This window comes from Trachypithecus francoisi, unplaced genomic scaffold (assembly GCF_009764315.1).
Source record: "Trachypithecus francoisi isolate TF-2019V2 unplaced genomic scaffold, Tfra_2.0 Lachesis_group10, whole genome shotgun sequence".
In the NCBI taxonomy this organism is placed as follows: domain Eukaryota; kingdom Metazoa; phylum Chordata; class Mammalia; order Primates; family Cercopithecidae; genus Trachypithecus; species Trachypithecus francoisi.
Genome location: NW_022681455.1, coordinates 61,329,071 through 61,355,075, shown reverse-complemented (window position 1 = coordinate 61,355,075; position 26,005 = coordinate 61,329,071). Strand labels below are relative to the sequence as shown.

At 35.2% G+C, this 26,005-nt stretch overlaps 1 protein-coding gene across 2 annotated transcripts in view; it reads left to right on the top strand.

Moving 5' to 3' along the window:
* EYS (eyes shut homolog) overlaps nucleotides 1-26,005 on the top strand; it is a 2,089,174-nt gene that overhangs the window by 1,372,346 nt on the left and 690,823 nt on the right. The gene's annotated exons all lie outside the window — the stretch shown is intronic.

Genomic DNA, 26,005 nt, shown 5'->3' with positions numbered 1-26,005 from the left:
AGATGTAATGCTTTTTTGTTATGTGCCTTGCCCCCTTCCACCTTTTTTATTTCTTTGAGTGATGCTGACAACATATACCACAGCCATAAGCTGTTATGTAGATTAAATTATTTTCTGGCAATAGATTATTTAGTAAAAGGAAATATCTATTTAAAGCCAATAAAAAGGAAAAAAAAAAAAAAAAAGAAATCCTAAAGAGAGACTGGGAAAAAAGTTAAATGAGAGGTTTTAAGGAAGTTCTACCTTCTTTAGGCTACAACTACCCAAATTATATTATCTAGAATATATATTCTTACAGATAATTGACCAAAAAATAATGTATCATCAAATAAATTGAGGAAAGCTTTCATCACATCTACCTCCCAACCAAAATACTCAAAATGGACATGAGCATTTTAACAACTCTGAGATGCTATTTAATAAATCATCTTTTTTTTTCTTTTTTTCCTTAATGCTTAGTGTCACTATACTTGAAAGTGTCATAACACAAATTTAATATCTTTCTTCATCATTTTAATCTCCTAAATAACAAATGTTGAGGGCAGTACACTTTGGAAAATGCCATCTCAGCTGAGGTAATAATTTTCCTGGGCAGGGGTGACCATCATCTGTAGGGAAGCAAGTCCATGAGCCTTGGGTGGTGGTAAGAATCAAATCATGAAAGACATAGATGGGCTCCTGAATGAAGCAAAATGACAGGTTGGTATCATGGAGAGACACAGGGAAAACCCACAGAAGCTGTCCTGGCCTCAGGCATGGTTGGAAAAGAGTAAAAAAAAAATTATTTTTTAAAAAAATCATAATTACAGTTTCTTCATCAAGAATTTTTATCAAGTACTAATTATATTATATATATGAATTTATTCCTGTAAACAATTATAATTATCCACATTTTTCAGATGCAAAACTGAAAGACAGGGAGATTAAGTAGAGATAATGACATAACTAGAAAATGGCACAATCTCAAGGCTGCTTTCACTCTAAAATCTGAAAGTGTGAAGTTACAGGTCCCATGAACCATGCTAGGGAAATGTAATATGAATTGAATTACTGTTTTCCCTCTACCAGCAAAGAGCTGCTGTATGTTCAATATCAGGTAAAGATAAGAGTTATAAATGATGTGTCCAGGAAAAATACTAGCAGAAGAAACAACAATATTAATTAACACACACTAAACAATTACCGTGTACCATATGCTTTATACACACATAACTACATCTAATCATCATAAAACTTATAATGCCTATTTTACTAGGTTGCTGGGCTGCCATAACAAAGTATCACAGAGAGGGTGGCTCAAACAACGGTAATTAATTTTCTCACTATTCTACAGGCAATTTAATCTCACAATTGCAATTTAGTCTCACAATTCTGAGATTAAAATGACAGCAGGTTTGATTTTTTTTGAGGTCTCCTTTTGCTTGCAGATGGCTGTGTTCTCCCTGTGTCTTCACATCATCTACCCTTTGTATGTGTCTGCTAATTTCCTCTTGTCATAAGATCACCAGACGCATTGGATTAAAACCTACCCTGATGACCTCATTTTAGCTTATTACTTCTTTGAAGACCCTATTTCCAAATAAATATAGTCACATTCTCAGGTACTGATGGCTGAGACATCAACATGTTAATTTTGAGTGAAACACAATTCAGCCCGTAGCAGTCATTTTGCATGTTTGAAAGCTGAGACTCATAGAAGCTGGACAACTTTCTCTATCACATTGCTAGTCAGTAAAGGAGCAAGATTAGAACCCAGATCTCCTGCCCCTTGACCTGATCATTGTTTCTACTAAACACGGACAGTTTGTATTGTTAAAGTGACAAGACATCAGTCTCCTTTAAAAGAAACATTAAATGTATACGATGTTTTAAATCCCAAGAATACATATTTTTCACTATCCTTATTACAAAATGTCACTTTTAAGAATACTTAACCAAAAAATCACTTTCTTTTATGTTATATGACTACAATTTGGTTTCAGTTTGCTTGCACCATTGCTTTTTATTTTTATCAAAAATTAGTTGATATCCTGTCTATATCTGATCTAAATAATCTAAACTCAGAAATATTTCTTCTCAGATTTTTGGTGTGTTTAAAGTAATAAAAAATTTATAAAAATATATTTTCTCCATGATTATCATCTATAAAGTACAAGAGTGAAGCTCCATTAATTTTATTTTTCTGTATCTTTAAAACATAGTCCTGGGGAAAGAAAGTCAAAACCCTGAATTGTGAGTTGAATATAATTCACGAATTGTTGCAGCTAAAATGTTTTGACCATTAACATATTCTTATAAGTAAAGGTAAATGGTGTGCATACAATTCACCCCAATTTTACCCTCTTTTCTTTTGTTATTGTTGAAATAAGTCTTTCCTCTTGAAAATGAATATAGGAGAAGGGTCTTGACTTACATACTCTTATAGAACTGTGAAGAAAAAGGACAACAAAATTGTGCTAGGCCCATGATGAAGATCTGTCTCAGAAAAAGCAGAACAAATATGCTCTATGAAAAAGTAACCTGGCTCATTATTTTTGAGAACAAGGAAAGACAAGCTGTTCTGCAGAGCAGGACGGCCCTTTCAAAAAAGAAATGTGTGATTGCTTAAAATAACAAAAGCAGGAAGGAAAATATGGAGTGCTTAAAATCAGGTGAAATATACTTTGGCATAATAAAGATATTAAAAGCACACATACTAAAAATTATTTTAGTGAGAAATTAACTATAGCTGGTGTTCATAGTTTAATGAAAGGGACAGTCAAAATGGGATAAAGCAGTAAAGTTAGAATGCGGAAAAATAGCATAGAGTATGTCATGAAGCAAAATGCAAGTGGGTGAGCATTTGTCACTCCACTATTGAACACCGCCAGGTAAAACATTAAGGTAGAAGGGGATGAGAAGCTGAAGATAGTGGCACAGGTATTTTCTGTAAAACACAAATATGAGAGCCTGATGTTATATTTTATTCATGTCTGTTGGTGTAGTTATAATAATTATGCATATGTATTGTATTAAGTTATTAATATACTATACACTACTTATAATCATTGCATATATTACACTATAATATATATTACATTATAATTATATACTAAAGCATAATTATATTAATATAATAATTGAATTTGCCTTTAATAACAAGTGTATTTTGGGTTTTTATTTCTTTTTTTTCCATTTAAAGTCACTGCTTAACTTCTACCTTGTCCTTGAAGAAGGGTAGAATTTGGCATTAAAAGATAGAGTTAAGTTAGGCTTTTCTGACCTCCTCAACTATGGGATTTTAGATTTTTCTAAGTGTCTACCAATTAAAAATACTGCCATTAATTTAAAAAAATTCCTTTATTTGTTGCCTTACATTTAAGCTCTTAGTCAAAATCCTAATTTGTAAGTAATTCACAAACACTCTGTCAGTTCTAAAACTGTCTTATGGAGAATTTATTGGTTTGACTCTTTGGGAGAAGGTGGCTCCTATTCTACAAACTCTGCAAAGCCAAATAACCTAGAACAAATGAGAACATCTTTAGTTATCCTTGAGATAATAATTTACCAGTTTTGTTTATGTACAGTCATCCACATGCATAGGATACAATAAATCATTGCATTAGACATGCAATAAATTACAAAGCATTTTGAAAAAGGGCATATAATTTATATAAACAGTAAATGACGTGACACTTTAGAAGACTGACATGTACCAATGAAATCCACACATTGGCAGGTGTTTTCTCAAGTGATATAGAACCAGATACAAAGCCTGAATGTCATTATATTAATTTGTTAGATGATAATAGGAGCAGGGTGTTCCTTAACTAAGTACTGGTATCAAAAGAAGAGAGGAAGGTAATAATTTGAGATCATTTAGGTAGGAAGGAATGAGAATCGGGTATGAAAATGCAATATAGTAAGGTTGTACAGGTCATCAAACGCCATAGTAAGAACTGTGAACTACATCGCATGCAATAGAGTCTTACTGGAGGATATTTAAGAGATCAGATAAATAATCCAAGGAATACTCACTTTCCTTAATAGGGTGGGCTAATCTATAGTACACAATAGGCGCTAAGTGTGTGGGCTTCTCCGGATCTGCCCTACAGCTTGTTTCCCGTTTCTTTCTGCACTGGTCCTCTGAGACTTAACCTGTGTGGATTAAATTAATGGGCTCTATTATGGATTAAATTGGATTTTCACAAAATGTATGCATTGAAGTGTTAACCCTCAGCAGCTCAGAACATGTGCTTATAGCTACAGAGTCATTACAAAGGTAATCATGTTAAAATGAATTCATCAGGGTGGGCCTTAACAAAATATAACTGGTGTTCTTATAAAAAGAAGAAATTAGGACACAGAGAGAGACCCATACAGAAGGTAGACACCATGAAGACAGAAGACGGCCACCTTCAAGCCAAGGAGAAAAGTCTGGAACAGATTCTTTCCTCATAGCAAAAAAATAGAGAGGCAGGAGGGTAAAGCCTGAATGTGTATTCCTTTGACCTTGTGTTGTGTCCCATGGGCTGGTTCTCTCCCTGAAGTCAAGGTCTTTGCTCCTGGCAAATGGCCCTCTACTCTGTTCTGATAACTTCTCTCTTCCTCTAGTCTTTAGATGTAGAGGTAGTGTCAGAGTAACTATGTTGTGGTCCTGGCATTCTGTACTATCCTTTGCGACTTTTCTATTCTCTGACCACATCTTTGTGAAAAGTTCATTTATTTAACCTTACTCAAATTGTATTAGTTGAAGTGTTTGACATATATTCTGCTGAGAACATGAGTCTCCACCAGTCAGTATGCTGAGGGAAGGGTGAAAGGCTTAATGGGGAAGGACTAGAAGTGGCAAATCCCACCCCTTTCTGCGTTCTGTTGGCTAGAGATTAGTCAGGTGGAGACACTTTGTGACAAGGGAAGCTGGAAAAGGTTTTCTAGCTTTACATCCATGAGGAAGAGTACATCAGCTAAAACAACGTGGAATAAACAAGATGAGAATTATTTCTATAAGGGAAAATATGATAACTGTCAATCTTTAGGATAAAAACAAAAAATCAGTAAACACAATTTATAACACTTAGTAGTTGAATTGGAACCAAAGTGCTCATATTTCTTTTATTATTGGTTTTAAGTGATCTATTGCATTGCTTATAAAGTATGTACTGATGTATATGCTATTTATCTATTAATTATAACTTCATCAAAATGCATGCCATGTCAGATTACATGTTATAAATAATTGCCTCTTTCTACTATCTATTACTTAAACTACTCCAGGATTCACCCAGCGTACTAGTGCATAATGCCTAGGAATGAAAAATTGTTTTATCATCACATCATATACCTTCTTATGTGTTTGAGTGGTAGAAAATATTATAAAAATGCAGCAAATTGTGCATTCAAAACACAGAGCAGTCTGAAAGAAACCACTAATTTTAGTAACAATTGGAACAAAGACAATGGAAACATTATCACTATAGTAAGCAAGCATCCAAGTTTTTCCTTTCATTTGGAAGATATTAAGAACGAAACCAAGAACAGGACATGTGTCAATTAGAGCAGGAACCTTTGGCTCAGAGTGCTGGAAAATCAGTGAAGTGGAAACAAACAAACAAAAATTATCTATTTAGCCACTTTCCAAAACATAAACAATTTGCTTCTAATGAAATGTGTACATGATCCCATTAATCTTTTAATTAACCCCTGTCAGTAGTGTCAAGAAAAACATGACCATGGAATACTGATTTTACTTTAACTTGAACAAAATAAAAAATGAACAATTAATTTTCATTTTACATAATTACTCAACCAAGGAAATGTTCCTGTAACATAAACCTGTTTTTCTCTTCCTTTCCAAGTGGTATATATTCCTTTAACACAAAAGATAGAGTAGGAGTGAAATTTCATCATTTAACTTGGGAAAAGAGGATTTTAAAATGTAACCTACATAGGCCAGTTAATTAGAATAGACATTAACTATGTTTAAGTTTTTTTTTCTCTTTTTTGAGACAGTGTTTCAAAAAAGAATCCTGCTGTATCACCCAGGCTGGAATGCAGTGGTGCTACCTCTGCTCACTGAAACCTTCACCTCTGTGGTTTAAGCAATTCTCCTTCTTCAACCTCTGGAGTAGCTGGGATTACAGATGCCTGCCACCACGCCCAGCTAATTTTTGTAATTTTATTAGAGACAGGGTTTCACCATGTTTGTCAGGCTGGTCTCGAACTCCTGACCTCAAGTGATCCACCCACCTTGGCCTCCCAAAGTGCTGGGATTACAGGCCTGAGCCACTGCACCTGGCCTGTAATTTTTAATTCAATTTATTACAGTGCTCTGATAAACTGGTTACCAATCACCTTTATGGGCTATTTTTAAAGACAAATTAAAATAATTATAGATTTAAAAGTAGGACATTTCCCATCATTTTACTTGAAAACATATTACCTATTACAAAATTACTGAAATTAATCTAATAAAATATACTACTATTATTAACACTGCTAGTCAACTCAGAGGAGCGTAGAATAGTTTAGGTTTTACTTGATGCATCCATTTAACATCAGAGTTTTGGGTTTTTTTCCTCTTTTGAAAAAGATATTTCTTATTATTCTATGGAAGTTCAGCTGAAATTATGCAGCTGATGTCAGTCTAGAAGTCATCTATACCTCAAGAGTTTTGAGAGTATTTTTGGTTGGATTTTGATCAAAAAGGGCAGATGTTACAAAAAGAAGCACATAGCAGCTGCATTTACGTGGAATTACTGGGAAGCTATTGTATCCACGTATTTTATCGTATATCCAGAATATAAAAATTCAAAGTGTACACAAGTCAAAGACCTGAGTCTTATTCTTTCAGAAAAAATAATTTCAAAATATATTTTGAAAGCACTTTTTAAACAAGATAATATAGGCTAGAAATAGACAAGATCATAAAGTATAATTGGCTTCTTTCCACGATTGCATGCTTTTAGTAAGAACTGGATCATGGCAATTTAGTGACATCTACTGAGCCATACAAATGTATGTCCTTTAGAGGCTCAACAACTTATGGAAGCAAAGATTAGCATATCACAGGTATAGTCTTCAACAGGTATCCACTAATTACTCATGTCCTTTAATTTTACCTGAAATATGTCTTGTTTTTGATGATTTTTTTCACTTTAACCTGATAAGAGAAGTTCTAGTATAAATGACTTACAGTTAAAATTTCTACTTAAATCTTTCTGCTGCATAGAATTCACTTGATTCAGCTTTAATTCTAGCTTGCCTCATTTTTCTCTTATCTTTACCAAGAGGTGAACAGTCTGTTATGCTAACATAAACATATTGAAAACAAACTGGAAGTGGACAGCTTATAATTTTAGTATTTCATATGAGAAAACAGAGATGAAAAAATATCCTTGCTAAAAAATAAAACATGGTTATGTTAATCATATTTTTAGAAAACTTTCCTGTGAGATCTTTCAGTGTAAATATAAAAATAAAGATTATGGTTATCTTATTAAGAGAAACTTGCAATATTGAAGGCAATTATTGAATGATAAATTTTAATTCTTATTAACTTGTATTACAATCCAGTTGAGTGCATTTTGAAATGCTAGATACATGATACTCTGAATTTAAGTCTTTAAAATGTTTCTTGTAGATCACCATAGTGTAATTAGTTTACTGAATCAAAAAATGTCAGAAAATTCAAATTTGGAAAGTCAGTTGTGCTATGAGAGATAAACTCACTTTTGAGAAACATTTAGAATAATCATTATTATTTCAGAAAATTAATGCTTAATTCAAGTCATTTTACAAACACTATCAAATTCCTTTCCCAGTTTGAAAAGAATATATCCTACTTCATTAAGTGTTACTTCTTAAGTTTCTTCTATTAATGAAAAGTTATTTGTGGAAAGGAATTCTGAAGTATACGTTGTCATGCTCGTCCCTGTGAAGAGACCACCAAACAGGCTTTGTGTGAGCAACATGGCTGTTTATTTCACCTGGGTGCAGGCAGGGCTGAGTCTGAAAAGAGAGTCAGGGAAGGGAGATAAGGGTGGGATCGTTTTATAGGATTTGGGTAGGTAAAGGAAAATTCCAGTCAAAGGGGGATTGTTCTCTGGCAGGCAGGAGTGGGGGTTACAAGGTGCTCAGTGGGGGAGCTTTTTGAGCCAGGATGAGCCAGGGAGAGGAATTTCACAAGACAATATCATCTCTTCAGGCAAGGACCGGCCATTTTCACTTCTTTTGTGGTGGAATGTCATCAGTTAAGGAAGGCAGGGCATTTGCACTTCTTTTGTGATTCGTAGGTTACTTCAGGCCATCTAGGCATATACGTGCAAGTCACAGGGGATGCAATGGCTTGGCTTGGGCTCAGAGGCCTGACATACATAATAATTGCTTTCATGTGCTTTCTCATTCTATGTTCATTGAGGTGACTTCAGAATCAAACATCAAGCCCATATTTGCTTCCTTCAGTTGTGTATTATCAGGGTTACAATGAATAATATACTTTTGTTTACATCAAATCTCAAAAAGAATAGACAAATATCTTTTTGTTATATGGCCTTTTTAAATATATAATGACAGCATAGTGACGGTAGCAAGCTTCAAGTTAAATCAATACAATAGCAAACTTAAGTTTCAAAGCATTGTAATTAGAAGTATGGCACACTTCCAAAAGGGTCTTCACAATTAATTGACTAGAGCCCACATGGAATAATGCGGTCTGTATATCATTTGGCTTATATACATCAGTCTCTCCCCAAATTGACATTCTCTATAGTTGTTGGTTATCTGCTGCTTTGGTGTCCTCTCTGTTATGACCTTGCAGGTTGCTTTAATTGTTAAAGCCTCAATGATCACTGCATGTCAATAAAAATGAATACATTAAGTCCCTATCCACAGATTCACTAGCAGAATACTTCTAGGAACCATTGAGATGTAAATTCCAAGATAATCCTGTCAGGTGTATTTATTTGTAAGAGAACTAATCATTAATGACTGATTATCACGGTACTGCAATAAAACACAATGCTAATGAAATTTGCCCAAATTTAAGCTAAAAGAAAAATTGATCTAGTTATTTTACACTTGATAGCCAAAAGGCTAAGAAGAAATGATCTAGTTTTCTTTTTTTTAGAAAAAGCTTTGTGAAATTTTCATAACTATCATTTGAAACAATGCAATAATACTATGCAGAATGATTCTTATATATAATTGACTAAATAATAACTAGAAATAGTGATTCTGTAATTACCAGAAACAGAATAATTCTAAAAATGTCCAAAGAGTTCAGCATAGCTGGAGACTTCCATTTGAAAACTGTGGCTACTCATGGCATGATAAGTTGCTTTTAGGAGAAGTTTAGAATAGAATGGTCCCAAATCTGAAGGACAAGTTTTAAGACAAATAGTTTATTCCTCTTGCTACTTGGAGGACTTGACCCAATTCTGTCCAAAGTCAACCCCTCTGCCAACCCCTAGACTCCATCCCTTTTCACATTTTCAAGGATTTCTCTTCTTCAGGATCACCTTTATTTTCTTGTATTATCCATCTTTTCCTCTCTGCTGGACCATTTCCAAAAAAAGAAAAAAAGGAAAAAGGCTTTAAAATTTCTCAGCTGCAACACAGCACCTCTCAAGATCTTATATTACTTTGATTCTGTTCCTCTTCAATGCCAACATGTCAAAAGTTTGCCACATATGAGATTTTGATTTTGTTACCTGTTATTATTCAATCTAATCCAATCTGGTATCCATGTTCTCATAACTGACACAGCTTTTGTTAATGTCACCTGTGAGTAGAGAGTTTTATCATTTAAACTAATAAATATTTAAAAATAAAGAATGTTGTTAGTTATGACTCTGGGACAACATGTACAAACAGAAACTGTGAGACAGTTTCTGAAAATGTGAGATGATGGTCACTCCATGTAACCTTCATGTTGACAAAGCCAATTTTTTGTTTTCATTGTTCTAAGCATTTTAGTGAATACATTCTATCTTCTTGAAATAATTTTCTGTGTCTGCTTCAAAAAGAGTAAGTTGTTGGTGTTTCTCCTATCTCAGTCACCAATTTTCTTTCTCTCTCTCTCTCTTTTTTTTTTTGTGTGTGTGTGAGTTGGAGTTTCACTCTTGTTGCCCAGGCTGGAGTGCAATGGAATGATCTTGGCTCGCTGCAACCTCCGACTCCCAGGTTCAAGCGATTATCCTGCCTCAGCCTCCCGAGTAGCTGGGATTACAGGCAGACACCACAACAACCGGCTAATTCTGTATTTTTAGTAGAGACAGGGTTTTGCCGTGTGGGCCAGACTGGTCTCAAACTCCTGACTTTGGGTAATCCAGCCGCCTCGGCTTCCCAAAGTGCTGGGATTACACATGTGAGCCACCACACCTGGTTGCTTCCATCATTTTTAATTTGGGCTGTGGTAGTTCTCTCTTGCCTGCTTCTCAACATTGTAGTCACTATGGCCAGGGTGTTTTTAAAAAACTTATTAAATCAAATCACTTCTCTGTTTGAAGGTTCTTCAGTGGCTTACTTGTACTCTAAAAATAAAATCCAGACTCCTTGTCATTGCCAACAAGACCCTGCATGTTTGGGGTCCTGCCTGTGTTCCTCGACCTCACCCAATACCTGACTTCCTCTCTCTCACATGCTCCATTCACTTTGACATTCCATTACTTCTAGGACTCTCTGAAATGCTTTTTACCCCAGAGCTCTTAATCTCACTGTTTCTTCCAAGTGGAATATTGTGTCGTTTTCAGTATTTTTCTCTTCTTCTGTCCCCACATTGGTTCCGTATGGCCTCCTTCTTCTTCTTCTTCTTCAAGTTTTAGGTTAAAAGTCATCTCTAGAGGTAAACTCTCCTTAACTGTTCCATCTAAAAGTTTTCCTCTCAAGTTATCTGTTATAGCACCTACTTTCATTTTATATTTACTTGTTTTACTCATTGGTTTTCTATATTCCTAACCAGACTGTAAGCTTCATGTGTTCAGGGATTTCTCTGTCTTCTTCCCAGGTGAATACACCCCTAGCACCTAGCATGTATCTGGGGCATAACTAGTTTATTAATAAATAAATATTAAATAATGAGTGAAAGGCAGGGATGAAACCTGATTTCACATTCAAAGGTGGGCAGTTATTGGAGAGGAGAGAAAATTAGCACAGGAAGACATGCAATCTTAGAGTGAGCAACATCTGTTGTCTTAAAAATAAGCAGGGTTTGCAGTGAAATAAAGCAGATGCAGTTTGGAGCAGCCATGAAAATCAGAAGTTCTGTTTCAGTAGGATCGCTAGGCTGTCTAACTACTTAGACATAGTCACAAATATTTTTTTCTCCAGAGTTGCATGACATTATTTGCATGCTCACAATAACCTGGGTAAAAATCTGGTACATCATAGGTATTAAATAAAACATTGTTAGTAAAATATCAGTGTTTTAAATGAGTCTTCCTTTCTCAAATATCTTAAAATATTTTCTGTTTTTAAACAGATGCCTATGAAGTTTACTGGATGTTTTATATTTGTGTGCATATTTTACGTAGGTTGTAAATTGTCAAAAATATGAAAACTGAGTTAATTTAGCTGAGTTATCACTACTGTGGTTATTTTAAATAGATAAAATCATTAACTTTTCTTAACTTTTGAGTCAAACTTTATCTCATAATATTTTATAGTTGAAGAATATGTTAATTATTGAATTACTTTCTCACTAAAATAGAAACTTCATTTTATTCAAATGGTTGAAAATTTTAGGATAGCATTTAAAAAATAATGCAAAATGAAAGGTTAAGTGCTAAAATAAACATTTTCTTCCATGAAATGTTGACATTTAAAATAATCAAAAGTGATGTGTTCATATTAAGTTTATTTACAAGCAACTTAAGTAACGTGACCCTTTCAGAATGATACAAAGCTTACCATTGGTGATCTCATTGGCAACTCTAAAGAATTACTATTTTCCCCCCAAGATGGAGTCTTGCTCTGTCATCCAGGCTGGAGTACAGTGGTGCAATCTCAACTCACTGCAACCTCCGCCTTCCAGGTTCAAGCAGTTCTCCTGCCTTTGCCTCCTGAGTAGCTGGAATTACAAACACGCACCACCATGCCTGGCTAGTGTTTGTATTCTTAGTAGAGATAGAGTTTCACCATGTTGGCCAGGCTGGTCTCGAACTCTTGACCTTGTGATCTGCCCGCCTCGGCCAAGAATTTGATTTCTTAACATACCTATGAAAGGAAAGTGATTCCTTTATTGGTATTATATCACCTCAAGAGGCATGACGATTCTGTAATGTTAGGAAACACTACTTCCTACATGTCTGTCAGTAATAAGAACTAATTAGAAACATTGTGTATATTTCAATTTGAATATACCCAACTTATAGTTAAAATGTTTAGCTGTCTGAATTTGAAATGGACATTGATTTTACAACTAGGAAATTAAATTGCTTAATGGTCTAGATTTAATGGTTTCAAATTAATCTGTATAGCATGTGACATCTTGAAATGAAAGTGGTTATACAATTGAATTGACTTCCTTTCCAATCGGTTTTCATATCAATAATGGTTAATCTATGAAGAGAAAATACTCTAAAATTAAAATCTGAGTACTTTGAGAGTGAAAATTTTGCTTATTCTTTTTTATATTCTCAAGATCTAACAAAATGCTTTGCAGAAAAATCAGTAAATCCTTACTGAATGATTAATAGAATGAATGAATGAATAATGAATGAATAAAATATTTACAAAATAATCATTCAACAATTTCAGAACAAAATTATTGAAAAGAAAAAACAAAAAAGAAAAAAGAAAGTATTTTATATGCCTATAGTCCTAATTGACATGTATTACATTTTAAAAGGCAGTTATAAAATGGTATCTATATAAATTGAACTATTTATTATGCACATTATTATTCTGAAGGAAAAATCTACACTACAAATGAAAGTAATGAATACTCTCAGATACACTTGTAAGGTGACAGGAATATTAAACTAAGTGGTAGCACAAGGTGAACATAGACATTATGTTCATGATAATTAACCTCTCACTCCATCGTTGTAAGAACAATTAAGACCAAATGTATTAATAGGTTCTATTACACTAATGTGATGATAATAATCATGTGAAGATTACTTCTGAGACTCTTCTAATAAAAAAAAAAAAAGCAAAACAGGATTCAAAGATAACACTAAGAAAATATTTTCATACTCAACCAATTGAGCGTTCACAACAGAAAGTTCCATGTTTCCTCCCTGAGGCATCCCAGCCATTCCAATTACCCGGAGGTTTTAAGGTGCAAAGGTCCTCAGCAGATTTAGAATAGCAATATGATCTAACGACTCTTATCCACCATTGCCCTTATTTCTTGCTACAAAGTAGAACGTACATGTTTATCCATATTCTAAGAGGGATAGGCCCTTGGCTTGTCTGTATCCCTTTCAGCACTGCACAAATGCCCCATACGTTTTTGCCTAATGGAATGAGGCAATTGAGTGACTGTTCTCAAAACAAAGAAAGTAACGTGTTTCGAGTAACATGAAGTCTTCCCTTCAATGGGCATCCTTTAAATGTCTTCACTGGAAAAAAATAAAAAGTCTATCTGTCTGTCATCTATCTATCTGTCTGCCTGTCTGTCTATCTATCTATGTATCTATCAATCATCTAGCTCAGCACTATTGACATTGAGGCTAGATAATTATTGGTTGTAAGGTGCTGTCCTTTGCATTGTAGGATGTTTAGCTGCAGCTCTGGATTCTACCCCTTCCTTCACTTGGGAGGAGCCAAAATCATTCCAGTTGTTGTGAAATGTTTCTGGATGGGGAGGATGGAGAGGGCAACAATCACAATCCCTGTGTGAGGACCACTGATCTACACACACACACACACACACACACACACACCGCAAACACACTCTCTCTCTCGCTCTCGCTCTGTTTCCTTCCCTCCCTCCTTCCCTGAAATATTTGAAAACACTAATCAGCAGGTTCCAAGTTATTACAAAAGATTGGTAATTTTTTTTATTTTTGTATCCTAGTTTTGAGATAGAAGAAAAGAGCAAGCTGTTAATCTGTGCATTTTGATTTTTTAAAAGAGTAAATAGCATATTGATTGTGTTTACGATTTAGGAAGTGGATTATCTTTAAATGGTTCATGAGCCAAAGATAAATTGTTCCTTGTCAGCCTGACCTTACTAGAAGAATGTATTTAATTTAAAAAAAAATTCCCTAGATATGAAAGACAAAATTAACATGTATTTCTGCTTGAGAATCTAAGAATTATACTAATGAGAAATAACATGATCCTAAATTGCCCTCCCCTTCAACCATAACCACTGATATGGTTTGACTTTGTCCCCACCCAAATATCATCTTGAATGGTAGTTCTCATAATCCCCATGTTCATGGGAGAGAGTCAGTAGGAGGTGATTGAATCACAGGGACAGTTTCTTCCAAACTATTTTCGTGATATTAAGTTCTCATGATATATGAGGGTTTTTAAGGGGCTTCCCCTTTTACACTGATCTCATTCTACTCCTTCCTGCTGCCATGTGAAGAAGGACATGTTTACTTCCCCTCCCACCATGATTTTAAGTTTCCTGTGGCCTCCCCAGCCATGCTGAACTGTGAATCAATTAAAGCTCCTTCATTTATAAATACTCAGTGTCAGGTATGTCTTTATTAGCGGTGTGAGAATGGACTAATACAGTACATTGGTACCACAGAGAGTGAGGTGCTGCTGTAAAGACACCTGAAAATGTGGAAGCGACTTTAAAACTGAGTAACAGCAAGAGGATGAAATAGTTTGGAGGGTTCAGAAGAAGAAAGAAAAATGTGGAAAAGTTTGGAAATTCCTAGAGACTTGTTGAATGGCTTTGACCAAAATGCTGATAATGAAATGGACAATGAAGTCCATGCTGAAGTGGTCTCAGATGGAGATGAATAACTTATTGGGAACTGGAATAAAGGTGATTCTTGCTATGTTTTATCAAGGAGACTGGCAGCATTGTGTCCCTACCCAAGAGATCTGTGGAACTTTGAACATGAGAGAGATAATTTAGGTTATCTGGCAGAAGAAATTTCTAAGTGGCAAGGCGTTCAAGAGGAAGCAGGACATAAAAGTATGAAAAATTTGCAGCCTGATGGTGCAAGCTTTGATGCTCAAAGTCACAAGGTACAGCTCTGGCTGTAGCTTCAGTGGGTGTAAGCTCGAACTCTTGGCAGTTTCCATATGGTGTTGAGCCTGTGGATGCACAGAAGTCAATAGAAAACAAAATCCCATTTTCTGGGGAGAAATTCAAGCCTGCTGCAGAAATTTGCATAAGTAATAAGGAGCTGAATGTTAATCACCAAGAAAGAAATGGGGAAAATATCTCCAGGGCATGTCAGAGATCTTCAGAGCAAGTCCTCCCAACACAGGCCCAGAGACTTAGGAGGAAAATAGGGTTCATAGACCAGGCCCAGGCTCCCCCTGCTGTGTGCAGCCTAGGGAATTCGTGCCTTGCATTCCAGCCACTGTAGCCATGGCTCAAAGTCACAAGGTACAGCTCTGGCTGTGGCTTCAGAGGGTGTAAGCCCCAAGTCTTGGCAGTTTCCACATGGTGGTGAGCTTGTGGATGCGCAGAAGTCAAGAACTGAGATTTGGGAAGCTCTGCCTAGATTTCAAAGGTATGAAATCTAGCTGAGAAATCTTTCATACCTCTACCAGGTATGGAAATGCCTGGATGTCTAGGCAGAAGTTTGCTTCAGGGGCAGAGTGCTCATGGAGAACCTCTGCTAGGGCAAATGCAGAAGGGAAATGTGGAGTCAAAGACCCCACACAGAATCCCCACTTGGGCACTGCCTAGTGGAGCTGTGAGAAGAAAGACACTGTCCTCCAGACCCCAGAATGGTAGATCCACCAACAACGTGCACTATGTGCCTGGAAAAGGCACAGACATTCAACACCAGCCCCTGAAAGCAGAGGAAGGGGCCTGTACCCTGCAAAGTCACGGGGGCAATGCTGCCCAAGGCTGTGGGAGCTCACCTCTTGCATCAGTATAACTCGGATGTGAGAAATGTCTTCAAACGAGATCATTTCAGAACTTTAAGGTTTAATGACTTCCCTATTGGATTTTGGACTTGCATGGGGACTATAGTCCCTTTGTTTTGGTTGGCCAATTTCTCCCAGTTGGAGTGAGTGTATCTACCTTGTTCCTTTACCCCTATTTTATCTAAGAAGTAACTAACTTGGTTTTGATTTTATAGGCTCATAGATAGGCAGAAGCAACTTGCCTTGTCTCAGATGAGACTTTGGATTTGGGCTTTTGGGTCAATGCTGGAATGACCTAAGACTTTGAGGGAGTGTTGGAAAGGCATAATTGAGTTTTGAAATGTGAGGACATGAGATTTGGGAGGGGCCAGGGATAGAATGATATGATTTGGCTGTGTCCTCACCCAAGTTTCATCTTGAATTGTAGTTCCCATTATTCTCATGTGTGGTGAGAGGAACCCAGTGGGAGGTAACTGAATAATGGAGGTGGTTTCCGTCATGCTATTCTCGTGATAGTAATTTCTCAAAAGATATGATGGTTTTTAAAGGGGCTTCCCCCTTCGCACAGCTCTCATTCTTCTTCCTGACACCATGTGAAGGACAATTTTGCTTTCCCTTCTGCCATGATTTTAAGTTTCCTGAGGCCTCCCCAGGCATGCTAAACTGTGAGTCAACTAAACCTTTTACCTTTATAAATTACCCAGTCTTGTGTATGCCTGTATCAGCAGCATGAGAATGGACTAATACAGCTACTTATAACAGTCTATAGAGAGGATTTGTGGGGAACTAGCCAGGATGAAATTTTGAGGAACTCAGATGGAAGCTGTAGCGAATATTTAAATTGTAGTCAGAATCAGGGCTGTTCTGTTGATCTTGCATTTTTCCAGTTCAGCTGACACCCTGGCACTCCCACACTACTCCAGACATTTATGGAAGCAGAAACCTGGTGACCATTAACCACAGTTCACAAAGCAACCTTAATACCGCAGTATACCTCACCTTTTCTCAGGGACTGTGTGATCAAACCACAATATAAATCTAACTTAAAACCAAAGTGGGGAATAGAGTGGAGGAGGATGACTCTAGTGAAACTTACTCTTTTTTTCCATGGGACAGAACCTTCCCTCAATTATAGCCATATATTCCAAATGCAGCATACAGGAATCTCTGCCAAAAACTCTGGTATGTAAGACATACAATTTTACTTTCTACATCTCAACTTAATTTACATTTCTAGTCCCTATTCTGATGAGATAACAGAAAATCAATTTCAATCAATGAGAGTTTCCTTCTCTGTCCCTGTGATTTTATCACAGTGCCAAGGCATAGATGGTACAGGTAATCACGTAGATATTAATGTCATCTGATCACACTGGCCTCTGGTGAAATTGACCTATTTTGCCTGGTTTTCTCATTTGAACACACAGAGGGAAGAGCACAGGAAAGACTCCTTTAGACTTAAAGGCAAGAAGAAACTCACTTTAGTGCTTTCTGCCCTATAAGAAATAGCATAGAAGTGGTTATTATAAAATAATAGGTTATGATTTTCCAAAATAAAGCTTCTTAAGACACATACTTTAATATGTACTCAAGTGTACTCAATCATGAAGAGCTAAATAGCCATACCACAACTTTGCAGAGATTTTTTTTTTAAACAAGGTGTTACATAGATAGCTATAGTATGAAATCATTAAAGGAGAGCCTCTTTTGTTTGAGACCTGGATTGGAGATAATAGGAAGAGTTGAGTAGGGAACTATTGGCCCTACCCTGTGGTTTCTCTGTGTCCCCTAGAATTTCTCCTATGTCACCACTCTGGAATCTAAATGATCATATGAAAACACTTTTGAAAAAACACTGCTGTGTCATAAATATTTTAATGTGAATAATATTAATAGCAAAACCGTAGGCCAGGCGCGGTGGGTCATGCCTGTAATCCCAGCATTTTGGGAGGCCAAGGCAAGTGGATTACTTGAGGTCTGGATTTCAAGACTAGCCTAGCCTATATGGTGAAACTCCATCTCCACTAAAGACCCAAAACAATTAGCCAGGCTTGGTGGTGTGCACCTGTAGCGCCAGCTACTCAGGAGGCTGAGGCAGAAGAATCGCTTGAACCCAGGAGGCAGAGGTTGCACTAAGCCAAGATCGCACCACTGTGCTCCAGCCTGGGCAACAGAGTGAGATGCTGCCAAAAAAACAAAACAAAACAAAAAAGCCAAACCCTTACAGGTAAGAATATGTATTATTTGCTAGAGTTGAAAAGCTAGATTTTTAAAATATTATTCCTGAAATAATAACTAGTATGCAACTAAATAAAAAAAATTCTTCCTGAATGTTGCTGCTTTATTACCGTCAGAAACTTGTCATTATTCAATGAAATCTAATTCACTATCAATAAAATGTATCTAAATAGCCTATTTTGATAAAGTATCCATGGTTTTCACTTTTTTTTTTAAGAGAGGAAGCAAAGCATACCAATTAAAACAAGTTTCTAGAAACAAGTAAATTAAAAGCAAATTCTAGCACTGCTACCCATTGTAAACCCCTATGCCTGTTACTAAAAACTCAGAACTTTAAATCTCTTATTTGTTAAATGTAGGTAATAATAGTACCTACAGCAGAGGGTAATTGTGCATATAGTATAATGTACTACATATGCCTTGCATGTAGAAAATAATAAATGTTTGTACTTTTTTTACTCTTGAGCATTTTAAAATTTCAAATATATGTGTATAGCTTTTCATTGTAATGTATAAAAGCTCAAATTATCATACCACTGTGTCCAGGGACATGAAGTAATGGTTCAGTCAGCATTATGTCATTATTATTGCAGTATCATACATTGTTGTCTTGAAAAGAATGAGTTCTTGAGTTGGACAACTAGAGTTCTATTTCCACCATCACTTGCTGTGCAATTTGGATCAAGTACCACAACTTCTCAGTTTTACTGGGTTTCTTGAGAATCAAAAAAGCTAAAATAGGTGAAACCATTTAGTAACACCTAACAAATGTTAGCTAATACAGTTATTATTAGGTTATCTACATTGATATTTTTTTGTTACATATCATTATCTTTTACCTAAGGACAGCCATATTATGCTGGGTAATATTTGGAACATTTACCCAAGTGCCTGAATAGAACTTAGAAAATTTTACTAAGATGTACCACTAATGTCTCAAAAAAGTTCAAAATAAAGATGCAGAAATAAAGTTAAACCTCCAATTTCTTAGCACTTAGCTATGGTGAGTGATAAATATTAAGTATTTATAAAGCTTTGCCTAATGAATAAATGAATGAATTAAGTATGAATAAATGAGTTAATCAATATAAGGAAGGCAAAACAAACCAGGGGTGGGGGGTGGGGGAAAAAGGCCTAACGGCTTACAAAGAACTCATAGAACTCATGCAGAGATGCATCCACATACACTAAAATATGGAATAATTTTAAAACTGCTGCTCTTGTTAATTTGGCATAAGTTCAGCTGCCATAGATCAGAGACTAGAAAATGAAGATTTGATAACACCAGGATGAGAATTACTTTAAGCATCAGAATTTTATATCTGAGTTTAGGTTATTATTCCTTTTGATTATAAATGTAGAAAAATGGATTTGACTTTGAAAGTACTTGCTAAGGAATGATCATACAAGCAAAAACACAAATTCCAGGAACTGAGCCAGACTCTGATTTCTTCTGTCCCTGGAGTGCTTTATTTAAGGAAACCATTGATTTCTGCCACCACTCTGAAGAAATTCATGTGCGAAGGTGGCCAAAAAATATGCCTCCAACTCAGTTTTCTAGGATCCTTTCCAAGGAGAGATCAACTTCTTTTGAAGTAGCTCATGAGCAGCTTTGCTGAAAGTAGCCTTTTATACATTAAGCTCAGTTTTTGTCCAGTATGTTAAAAAGGAAAGACAAAACTCTCTGTGATAGTTTCTATAAAGCTTAGAAACTTCAGCTTGCTTTATTTTAATATTTAGGAGAAAGAGAAATGCTACTGTAATCAAATGAAGTTTTTCCAAAGGGAATGTCAGCAGCTTACCATTTGCCTGAGGCTTATTTGAGAGCATTTCCTTACGAGATGCTAAAGTAAAATTAAAAGCATCTAGCTATATGCCTTATGATTTGAAGAACACTGCAAAATCACTAGCAATTTTTATTAATGAGTAAACATACTTTCAAAATAGGTCAATAAAAAATCCCACACTTTGAAGCTTAAACTAATGGAACGTATGAACTCCTCCCAGTAACTGAAGCATTTGCTCTTAATACATATGGACAGAACATTGTACCCTCAGAATGGGCCTCAGACTCATACATAACACATCCAAGAGCAGTGTGATACAGGCGGAGTATGCTTGATGTTCTCACCAACAGTAATTCTCTATTAGGATGAAAAGAACATAAACCATGATGATGTTTAGTCTCAAATAAACATGGCCAGTGATGCCATGACTGAGAAGCTACATAGATGCAGTTTGAATAAAACGTTTATTGTTTTTTGGAGCATTACAGAAAGCAGAATTGAAAATACAGGGGTGTCATGTGACCTTGTGGAGCTTGTGCTTTCTGTGTCCGAAGACATAAGGCCTATGTTCTTGTTTGAAATGAATTTACCTATAATTTCATGAAAAACACCTGTGTGGCGCTCAGTGTATTTCAAACACCGCCAAGGGTGCCACCAGATATAAAGGTGATGAAATCTATTTAGTGCAGTTGTTGGTTGTCAACACCCAGAATCTTTTCTTCACCAGTGTGGTTCTTCTGGTCACATATTGCCTATTCTGGCGTTTGCGTTCATACAACTATTGTGTTCATTGCATTTTTGCACTGGGTTTTATATCAAAGTCTTCTGTAATTTTATTAGAAAATTAAAGAGAAGAGATAGACACACTGATCCTCTCCAAATCCTACTTTATTTCAAAGGTAATTACCTATACATTTTCAGGAGTTTCTTCTATATTTCAATATTCATACTTCCAAGTAAAAAATGTGTTTTACTATTTTTATGTATTCATTTCCAAAATTATCACTGACTTTTTGTTGGGAAGAATGAGAATTTACCTATCTTACATCAACCCTGATTGTTTTGCTTGATCATCTCCAAAATTAGGTCCATTGTTTGAAAAGCAACCAGCAAAGTATAAACCATTATAAAGGGCATATGCTGATGTTTGGCACAGCCAAGTATTATACTACAGTTAGCTTTCCTTTTCTTGTAACCTCACCACCTTCTACCCAGTAAATAATGTCCTTGTTTATTATTTAAATAACTTTGTTATGCTTATCTTTTTTTAACTCTTCATGAGATTTACTTTATGACTCCTAGCAATGAAACTTTGCTTTGCTATTCTTCTATGTTTGGCCTAATGGTTACTGAATGTCTTATTTTCTCTTTCTTATTTTGTTTCATTTGTCTGGAATAAAATGTTGGAACATAGTACGTATTAGCTTTTTTAATCAAAGGTTGCCTGGAAAGTGACAGTCTTGCCACATCTTTATGTATATCTATTCTACCCTCAAACTTAATTTTACGCTTAGAATTTATACACAAAACGTGAACCATTTCCCTCAGAATTTTGAAGGCATGGATCCATTGATATCTTGTGTTGCTATGAAATATCTAATAACTTTCCAATATTTATTTGTGATATCTTTTAATTTCTCTTCATTTCTCAGGAAACTTTTAAGGATTCTTCTCTATTTTTAGTCTCCTGAAATTTCGCAAAGTTGTACAATCTTACTCCACTTTGGCTACTATGACAAAATACCATGAACTGGGTAGCTTATAAATAATACAAAATGAATTGTCACAGTTCTGGAGTCTAGGAAGTGAGTGATCTAGGAACCAGTTGATTCAGTCATTGATAAGGGCAGGATTCCTGATTCATAGACGACGCCTTCTCATAGTGTCCTTACGTGGTGGAAAAGGTGAATGGTCTCTCTCAGACTTTTCTTCTAAAGGCACTAATCTTATTCATGAGGACTCTGCCCACATGACCTAACCAACTCTCAAACATGTCACATCCTAATACCATCAACTTGGGCATTAGAATTTCAACATATGAATTTGGGAAGACACAAATATTTAGACCATAGTATGTACTTAGTGTTTTTCTTTTACCTTTCACTCTGCTGGATTCCCATAAGCCTTTGTTGCATGGTACAGCAGTACTAGTCTCTTAGTCCCTTAAATTCTTTCATTGATTTTTCTGTATTTTTACCTTTTGTCCTAATCTTTGGGTATTTTCTTTGTGTTTTTCCTGATACTGTTTTGTTTTCTTGTTTGTTTGTTTTGAAAACAATTACCTGTTTTCTCCGTGAGGATGTTATTCAGTTACAGTTTTTTGAAGATTTTGTCTATCCTCTGATGTATCAATCATGGTCCCAGCTGGAGACAAATGCATTTATACTGAAATGATTTAAACAGAGTTTAATGAAAAGATAATTTATAGATGTTTGGACCTTGGCAAGGGAAGCATCAGGAGACTAATGATGGCATTATCAACTGCAGATTTGAGAAGGAGGAAGCATGACCATAGCCTAGATCTTGAAGCTGTGTAGGAGGCACTGTCTGACAGGAGTTTGGAGGTTGGAGAATCCAAACTGAAACTAAAGCAGAGTAGAGGGGATAAATATCTAATCTCCTTTAAGGGAGAGTGGGGAATATATGGCTGCACAAGGTGAGGAAGGGGAATTTACTCGCCCTGAACATAAGCTTCAACTAGTATCCATAGTTTTAATCCTATCCTTGCAGACTGTATAGGAGTTTGGCCTTTTAGGAGTTTTGTGGAATAAGCGGTCTTTCTTCTACTAGTATCCTCCTTCACAGGCATGAATCATAAATTCTGCTGAATTAGATAGCACTTCTCTGTCCAAAATTTTGTCTCTTTTTTTTTTTTTTAACTTTACCATCCACTTATATATACATGCATTTTCTATATCTTTGTGAATTTTTACTTTGTTTTATTCATAGTAAAGGAAAAGAAAGTCGAATCTCACTAAGGAGAGGTGATAGAAGGTAATTTCACATGTCTGATTCTTTAAACAGAACTAGTAATACAATTAACTTTTGAGATAATATCCATTTGTGATTTAGTGGCCATGGTAATTTCCACCAGAAAAATACAGTACATGCTTCACAGCTGACACACTTGAGGTTCCTCAGGAAAAGAGAGGAAAAAAATTAAAATAAGGATCTTTCTAGACATCAACTTCTACTATTTTTGAAAAAAAAAATGCCATTATTAACCCCCTCAGCATCTCAAATGCCTTCTCCTTTTCTTCTATATTTATTCATCCTCTTATATCTCTCTATCAACCCCAATATTCATCTGATATTAGTAGGTAGACACAGTATTAGATAAATAAATACTAACAAAGACCTTTCAAGATCTCCTCAGTCTAAATCTCCTGAGTCCTCATTCTTCATTATTTGTTTGGAGACAATTGTTTTAAATATGCTATTCAAATATTTTCTTTAAAACTTCTTACTTACACTAGTTTGTCAAAGAATGATTATTTTTTGTGTGCTTTTAGGAAAATTTACCAAAATATTATTGGTTGCAAAATACAAAATGAATACAAAATATTCTGTGAATATTAGAAAATTATGTATATTCTGTTTATAGGCAAAATTTTGATATATAGATTTTAATTACATTTTACTGGCCATATTTTTCAAATGTTTTATATTATTTATTTTTTCGGTTTATTTCATAATCTAGTAATGATGTATTTCTAGTCTATATTTGGGTATCAATTCATTCCTCTTGAATTCATAACAAATTTTACTAATACACATTCATCATTTTGTATATGCATGCATATATAAACATACATATAGACATGTATACATTACATATATAAAAATACACGTATATGCAAACATATATGTATACACATATATATGTGTCATATATGTGTATATGAATATACACATATATATGTGTGTGTGTACATATATTTGATGCAAGGTTTCAATATGTCATCAAGACTAGAGTGCAATGGCACAATCATAGCTCCCTGCAGCCTCAAACTGCTAGGATCAAGCAATCCTCCCAAATCAGCCTCTCAAGTAGCTAGGACTACAAGTGCAAGACACCTTACCTGGCTAGTTTTGAAATAAACTTTTGTATATTAGTAGGATCTCACTATGTTGTCCAGGCTGGTCTGGAACTCCTGGCATCAAGTGATCATCCTGCCTCAGCCTCAAAAAATGCTGAGATTATAAGTGTGAGCCACATCGCTCAGCCCATTTTATATATTTAAACTGCTTTGTGACTTTTATAAATGTATGAGCCTAATTGTCTTATTTTCTATTTTGAATTTTGATTGCTACTGAGTGCTAATGCTTGACCTCATTTTTTGGATTCCATTTGTATGATGTAACTTTGCCAACTCACTTCTGAGTCATTGGTTCTCACATTTGTCTTTTATTTAATTCTCCAAATTTGAGAGACTTTAACCTAATTTCAGTAACTTGTGTTCTGCTTGTTACTGTTTTATACGGATTGTCAAAATTTTTCTCCTTTATGGTGTTATATGATGCTGTATTGTAATCATTTTCTCACTAACTTCGAATATAAACCATTATTTTATAATTTGTGAATGGTCAGGTTAATTTTTATATAAAATCTTCAATATATCATTAAATAGCTATCATACTTAAAAATAGAGCTATGGCTTTTCAACATCCCTTTAAGCAAGATTCAGTGTTTCTCTCCTGATTATCCCCACACATACACTTTGTAATGTAATGTGTAAAATCATTCATCTTGAGCTTCTAAAGACTTAAAACAGTCCACATTTTCTTAAAAGCTGATTAAACTTTATGCTGGTAGTTAAAACCAAGATTAAAATAAAAATTACTACCCAACTAAAAATTTTGAGTATCCAAAGTTCTAATGTTTTTCACTTAACACAAATGTTATAGATTTTGTCTGAGGAAAGAAAATGTCCTTGAACAGTGCCTAGAAAGTTTATCATCATAGTAGATGAAAGTACATAGACACACAGTAAAAGCCAATATATACACATCAGGGTGGCCATGAAATATTTCAGTCAAGCCAATGTTCTGACTAGAATTAATGTGTTTTATTTGTCATATTACTCTAAAAGACAAAGACAGAACTTTTCATGTTTTATGAAAATATTATGAACATGCTTTCCTCACAAATACACATACACAGCAATGACTTGGGCTTCTTAGATTTAAATATGACTGTGAAAGAAAGACAGAATGGCATTTGGAACCAGATAATAAAAAAATTAGTTTTCATTTAAATCCAACTAAGATTGTCTTTCAATGGCAGTGATTATTAGCCATCTTTTCCCCTTACAGACAGTTTCAGTTCTTGCTTCAGTGGAAATAAAAGGCTCATTGGATGTGAAGATTCCCAATAGTGACAAGATAGCAATGAGACTCATTTTCAATTAGTAAAGCCTTGAAACTAGGTATAATAAAAATCATATTCTGTCTCAGATACTATTTTGAGGATTCACTCTCATCTCATGGTAAGAAAATATAATAAATCAGATTTTATTTTTAACTTGAGTTTCCATCAGCCATCAGGGAGTGCTGCAGAACAGAATCTAACTGTTGGAAGCAAAGAGAAAATGTTAGCCAGGACCCCAAAATGTTGTGTTAATTCACAGACTCATGGGTCCTGCCTAGTTAAATGCCCTGAATCTCTTTTTTTATCTGCACTAACACAGTCCTACTAAATCTTAAGAGTCCATGAATGCCCTAATTTTCACAATTATAAATGCCCCAAGAGTAACTCATCTGTGTTCCCCTCTACTGATGAGAAGCACAAGTTACTCTTAAAAGTCATGCTGGATTTTTTAAACCCAGGCTATATAAAATATAAACTTACCCCTAAATAAATGAATTTGTTTTCCCTCCTTTTGTCTCCCAAATAAATCTTCATTAAGGGCACTTTCATAGTACACGTCTTTTAAAAAATTTAGATTTATCAAAATGTGCATAAATGTACTTGAGACCCTATA